The sequence below is a fragment of the Equus caballus genome, unplaced genomic scaffold, assembly GCF_041296265.1.
Source record: "Equus caballus isolate H_3958 breed thoroughbred unplaced genomic scaffold, TB-T2T haplotype2-0001080, whole genome shotgun sequence".
In the NCBI taxonomy this organism is placed as follows: Eukaryota; Metazoa; Chordata; class Mammalia; order Perissodactyla; family Equidae; genus Equus; species Equus caballus.
The window spans coordinates 25,001-32,012 of NW_027222076.1; positions in this window are offsets into that span (position 1 = coordinate 25,001).

A 7,012-nucleotide genomic window follows, 5' to 3' on the forward strand; every position below is an offset into this window, starting at 1 on the left:
GTGGGGTGCGGGGGATGGTGTCCCGGGCGGCGGGGGGCGGGGGGGTAGGAGTGGAGAGGGAAAGGTGGGCGGGGCGAATGCCGGGGGCGGGGGTCGGCGCGGGGCGGGGCGGGGCGGGAGTTGGGGATGGGGGAGGGGCGGGAGGCCGTCTGGACATGGAGGGTCGGAAGAGCGGTGGTGACAATGATTTTCATTATCATTTAGAAAGAAGAACGTGGACTTCTTTAGAGGAGTCCTTTGAATAGCTTCTCCATTTAGTTAACATGCATCCAAATGGAGGTCGGGAAACTTGGGTCCTGTTAACATATGGATGGAAGTGGAAAGAACTATCGCGATGACCGTCCTTGTGTTTCTTTTATTTTTTCTTTCTTCCTTCTCCCCAAAGCCGCCCCCCCCACCCCCGCCCCGCCCCGCCCCGCCCCGCCCCGTCCCGTCCCGTCCCGTCCATCCATAGTTGTAGGTTCCAGTGGTAGGTCTTTCGGGTTTCTGCTATGTGGGCTTGAAGGGCGATGCTGGGTCTGGGGCTGCGCCCAGGATCCGAACCGGTGAAAACCTGGGCCGTCGAAGCCGGGGGTCGGGGTGGGGGCGCGTACTTGACCGCTCGTCCACGGGCTCGGCCCCCGGCCCTTGTTTTCTAGGGAGAGAGACAGAGAGACCCGATCCATTTTCTCTTGGCCTCTAAAGCGTGTGTGTGGTCGAAAGGCGACGGAGAGAGGGGTTCTGGTCCAGAAAGCCCCGACCGCGCCGCCACGGGGATCGGTCGGTCCCGCCCGAACCGTCCGAGTCGGAAAGGAACGGACAGCTTTCCTCCTTTGGGCCCCTGACTTGGGACCAACAGGGGAAGAGAAACAGGCCTCTCTCCCTCACACCCTGGCCCCTTCCCCCAGGACGCCCTCCTTCTAGTCAGCCCGCCTCTGGCTTTTCCACACGCCGACGACCGCTCGTCGGCATGGACCCACCTTCCTTGGGGGACACCACCACACGACTCTCCCACTCGTCTGCCTGCCTTTCGTTGGCGTCGCTGCCAAAGGCGAGGGGTAGGGGTGGCGGTGGCAGGGACGGCAGGGGCCCAGCGGCTCTCTGGAGGGTGAGGAAGTCTTGCTGGTTCTCCTAGGTCGGTGATCTTTCTCGATCTCCACACACATTCTTCGTTTGGGGAGCCAAGAGACGCCCTCTGAGGAATCCCTATGGCCAGGGTCGATCACTTACTCGCTCACTGCCTCGGCCTCGGCCTCGGCCTCTGTCCATCTTGTCTCTCTCCCTCCCTCCCTCCCTCCCTCCCTCCCTCGTCGGTCTCTGTGTGTGGACGTCTAGGTGGAGGCGAGGCAGGGAGGCCATCCACCCACCCACCCACCTCGTGGTTTACCACACGCTCTACACGGAGGTAGAATTCCCATCCCACCGAATCCATCCTTTCCACGGGGCACAAGCCAGTGGCCTTCGGGAGTCTCTCTCCCCAAGGTGGCACATCCGTCACGGCTATCTATTTCCAGAAGGTTTCCGTTTCCATCCCCTCCCTCCGAAAGAAAAAACGGCCCCACTCCCGGATCTGCCTCACCACGACCACCACCACCACCACCACCGCCGCCGCCACCGCCGCCGCCGCCGCCGCCGCCATCTGCTGTCGCCCTCTAGGGTTGGACCGTTCTAGCTCTCTCCTCTGTGTGGAATCGCAACGTAGGTCGCCTTGGATGTCTGGCACCTCTCACTTAGCAGAAGGTTTTGGAGGCTCAGGCTGGGCCACGCTTTGGCCCGGGTCAGTGTTCCGTTCCTCCGGACGGCTTCCTCGTTTTCCACGAGAAGGAGCCGTGAAGACGGAAAGGAAGGGCGGATGGATGGCTTCTCCCGTGCTACCGAGTCCCTCTCCCCTTTTCCCCAAAGCGTGAGGGGCGGTCGACAGGATCGTCTCTGGTGACAAAAGTCAGAGGCACCCCGGGTCAGACACCGTGCGAGGCGTTGGTGTGTTCTCGAGACGAGAACACGTCCCCGTCAGCGTTTCCTGTCGTTCTCGTTCCGAAAGGATTCACGCGCCACCCCGTCTCCCTCAAGGTCTTAGGGCTGTCGTGCTCCGCAGCCGTCACGTGTCGTGGATCCTGGGCACCACCACGCCACCCCGCCCCCGCCCCCCCGCCATAGCTGTCGATCGCTATGTGGCACGCCTACGTTTGCCCAAAAGGGCAGTCCGATGGACAGCGTGGGTGCTTTTCCCAGCAGGCAGGCAGGCAGGTGAGAGTCACCCCTCTAGAAGGTTTCCAAGCCCCGTTCCATTCTCAGAGGCAGCTCCTTTGGCCATCAAGGAGGCAGGCGATGGGGGTGGGGGTGGGGATGGGGATGGGGCCGGGGCCTCTGTCCCTCTGTCGCGGTAGAAATGATTGGGAAAGGAGGGACGATGGGCGTAGGTCAACCATCCTGGGCGGTGGTGCTTTGGGAGCTTTTTCTAGAAGAAGGGGCGAACGGCCTTCCCTGGGAAGGGAGGAAACCAGAGGAGGTCCCCCTCAGACCGACCTGGCACGAGAAGGACACTCTCTCTCTCTCTCTCTCCCTTTTCTTCCTGACTTGAAATCAGGAGACAAAACTCCCCTGCCAAAGGGGCCCTCCCGAAACGGGGAGTGAGGAAGACCTCCTTCTCTTCACGGCTGAAGTTCTCCCTGCCTTTCCTGGACGGGAAGGATAGCACCTACGCCCGCTGCCGTCGGCGACTTTTAGTCCGCCTGGAGAGGAAGAAATTCTTTCCCGTGGCCGAACCCTGGCGGTTCGTTCGTGCTGCAGAGGACGTGGCCCTCTCTGACACGCCCAGGAACCTCCTCGCTCCGGGTCGCTCCGGGTCGAGGAGAGGGAGTTCTGTTCTGTGGTTTAGAATGGTGCTTAAAAAGGGACATCGCTTACAAAGGGTCCTCGTCCCCCTTCCTAAACGGACGGCTCGGCTCGGAGGCGTGAGATACGTTTCGCATCCTCCTCGTCGTCTTCACTCAAAGTTTTATTGGAGTTTTGAAGATTTTATTTTTTGTCTTTCCTTTTTCTCCCCAAAGCCCCCCCGGTACATAGTTGTGTGTTCTTCGTTGTGGGTCCTTCTAGCGGTGGTATGTGGGACGCCACCTCAGCGTGGTTTGATGAGCAGTGCCGTGTCCGCGCCCGGGATCCGAACCGACGAAACACTGGGCCGCCTGCAGCGGAGCGCGCGAACTTAACCACTCGGCCACGGGGCCAGCCCCTTACTGGATTTTTTAAACAACTCCGGGGGCCGGCCCGGTGGCGCGGCGGTGAAGTTCGCACGTTCCGCTCCGCCGGCCCCGGGTTCGCCGGTCCGGATCCCGGGCGCAGGACCCGGCACCGCTTGGCGAGACACGCTGTGGCAGGCGTCCCACCTGGAAAGTAGAGGGGGATGGGCACGGATGTCAGCTCAGGGCCAGTCTTCCTCAGCCGACAGAGGAGGATTGGCGGCAGATGTTCGCTCAGGGCTCATCTTCCTCAAAAATAAAATAATAAATCGATTCGATAAAATATCAAATAACACAACCGCGGGATCACGACTTAGAGTCACCATTGGCCCGATGATGCCACTCCCCACCCCCCCCACCCCCCTACCCCCCACCATTTGGAGGTGCCGTCAGTGGGATTCGTTCCTGTTTGTCCATCTTTCTTCCTCTTTTTTTTTTTTTTTTAAAGACTGGCACCCGAGCTCATTGCCAATCTTATCTTTTCTTTTTATTCCTCCTCCTTCTTCTTCTTCTCCCCAGAGCACCCCAGTACCTAGTTGTATATTCTCTTTGAGGGTCCCTCTGGTTCTGCCGTGTGGGACGCCACCTCAGCGTGGCTTGATGAGCGGTACCGTGTCCGAGCCCAGGATCCGAACCTTTGAAGCCCCGGGCCGCTGAAGCGGAGCGTGCAAACTCAACTGCTCGGCCACGGGGTCAGCCCCTTCCTTCCTTCCTTCCTTCCTTCCTTCCTTCCTTCGGAGGAGGAGGAGGAGGAGGAGGAGGAGGAGGAGGAGGAGGAGGCAGGCGCTGTGTGAAGTCGCCAGTGAGTCTGTGGAAAGAGACGGAGGATTTCCCATGGGAAGCTGGGGCGGGGGACACGGACCAATGTCGTGCGAACTTGAAGGTGAATGATCAAAAAACCCACACACGCCTAGAGCAGCGGGTTGCCAGTTAGGAGTTTGCTTGCCGGGCCCATAACGCAGGGCTCATCGATGAGCCAAACCGTCCGTGATCCTCAAGCAGTCTAGTAGGGTTAGAGAAAGGAGGGGGGCACTCTTTCTGCCCCAGACGAGGCGAGTTTCTCAGACAGCCACCCTGCCCCAACATCTTCCCTCCCTGCCTCCCGGCCCTTGGCGGACTGCGGCCTAAGGGTGGGGGAATTGAAGAAAGCCGTTCAATGGAAAAGAGCCCGAGGCCATGGGAGAGAGCTTCCTGCACTTGAATGAAGCCCTGACACCAGGCCCGTCGGAATGAATGGGCCTGACCTCCCCTCCCCCCTCCCCCCTTCCAGGCTGGCGAGTCCCACCGACTCGACTCGGCAGTGGAAGGCTAGGGGTTTCCTCCGAAATGGTGAACCGGCCCCCTTGTCCACAGGAAAACCACACACGGCTACAGCCTAGGCCGGATCTCGGGCCAAGTCGTCAGGGTGGCAAGATGATGGTGGATGAGAGGAAACTTGTTCTGGGACCGCCCCGCCCCCCCCATCGCCTCTCTGGCTGAGAAGAGGGCTGGGGAGCAGTGAGGGTCAGGGGGAGAGTGGGGGCGGGGGCCGGGACAGGGACCACCGGGCAGTAGGACGGGAGTAGCCCTGAGGCCTGCCTGCCTGCCTGCCTGCCTGCTTCCTTCCCTGCCGGCGCAGGGCTGAGAGAGGCACGGGGCACGCTGGCTCCTGCCCCTTCACTCATTCGGGAAGCCTTCTGTTGTTGCTCCTGAGGTGCCGGCTGCGGTGACAGACAGAGCAAAACTCCTCTCTCTGTCTATTTCTTCAAAGGCCCGAGTCTGAGCTACGACAGATTCCCCTGTGGCTCGACCCGCAACCTCCCATCCTGCCAGACCAGACCCCTTGTCCAAAAACCTCCACTGGAGGAGCTCTTTCACCTGACCCGGAAAGGAAACACCAGCCCTGCCTCAGCCTCACACCCACCACCACCACCACCACCACCACCACAACCATCCCCCCCCGCCCCACTCTCCTCCGGACCCAGATACCTAACAGAGAGAACAAAAATCCAAAAATCCTGCTGCTCTCCTTCTACCGCCTCCACTTTAGAAGAGTCGGTCTCCCCCGAACACCTCAGACTCTGTGACTTCCCGCGGCCTCCCCTTTCCCCGTCCCCATGCTCTCCCCGGATGGGCCCCATCTTACACTCGAACGACAGCTCCACCGCTCGGGGCAGCTAGACACGATGTCCCAAAGTGGCCCAGACGGTAGCCTGGTCGATTCCAAAGGACCCACACACGCAGTCGGCCATAAACGTGGTGTGGAGATCGTGGACGTTCGCGGGCCTCTGATGAAATCGCTGCTCCGGGGACCCCGGCGTCTAGGACCCGTCTTCTCCATGTTCTTCACACCGTTGCTCCTGGGCCGGTTATTCTCTTCCCTCTCGCTGACCTTAACGTTTTGTCTCTGCCATTGAATTTTTTTTTTAAAGATTTTATTTTTTCCTTTTTCTCCCCAAAGCCCCCCGGTACATAGTTGTGTATTCTTCGTTGTGGGTTCTTCTAGTTGTGGCATGTGGGACGCTGCCTCAGCGTGGTCTGATGAACAGTGCCATGTCCGCGCCCAGGATTCGAACCCACGAAACACTGGGCCGCCTGCAGCGGAGCGCGCGAACTTAACCACTCGGCCACGGGGCCAGCCCCCTCTGCCATTGAATTTTGACTGTGCGAATGTGACTTGCCGCTGTAGGGCTGCGTGGATCTCTCAGGCATCCTGCTGTGCCATGCGGGGGGGAATCCTTGGTGGGTGGGTCGATAGATGTCCCTTTGGTTGTCCCCTGGAGGGGAGAGACAGAGGGGACGACTCAATCCACCACGAACGCTGATGTCGCTCCGATAAACCTGTAGCGGTGATTCTAGTTTATGGCCCGTGTCCTGAAAAGAACTTCCCGAAGGGCCAGCCCGGCGGCACAGCAGTTAAGTTCGCACGTTCCGTTTTGTCGGCCAGGGGTTCGCCGGTTCGGATCCGGGGTGCGGACGTGGCGCCGCTTGGTGAGCCATGCTGTGGTCGGCGTCCCGCCTATCAACGGGAGGAGGATGGGCACGGATGTTAGCTCGGGACCACTCTCCCGGGGCAAAAAGAGGAGAATTGGCAGCAGGTGTCAGCTCGGGGCTCGTCTTCCTCGAAAAATAAATTAATTAAATAAATTGAAACAACTTCCCAAACCTCTCTGATAACTTGAAGCTTTGAAGTTTTGCGAGGTGAAATCAGGTGATAAAAAAGTCCACGGACGGGGGCAGCCCCGTGGCCGAGTGGTTAAGTTCACACGCTCCCCTTCGGCGGCCCAGGGTTTTGCCCGTTCAGATCCCGGGCACGGACACGGCACCGCTCGTCGGGCCGTGTGGAGGCGGCGTCCCGCATGCCACCACTAGAAACGGCCCTCAACTAAGATAGACAACTATGTCATGGGGGGGATTTGGGGAGAAAAATCGGGAGGGGGGGAAAAAAACAAAAACGGAAGATTGGCAAGAGTCGTTAGCTCGGGTGCCAAACTTAAGACCAAAACAATTTCCCTGACGATGTAGATCATTTCCGAGTAAGATAGAACCTGAGACGTGAGTGGCTAAATAGAAGTTTATCTACTTTGGGTTGTGAGGATACGGAAACGAAAAGACGTTTGGGTCTATCGAGGAACACGTCTCGTGCTTTATTAAAAGCTTTGACAGGGGACGGCGGCCCGGCGGCATAGTGGTTAAGCTCCTGCACTCAGCTTCGGCAGCCTGGGTCCTCGGGTTCAGATCCCCGGGCGTGGACCTCCACCGCTCCTCACACCGGGCTGTGGTGGCATCCCGTCCGCAAGATCAAGGAAGTGGGG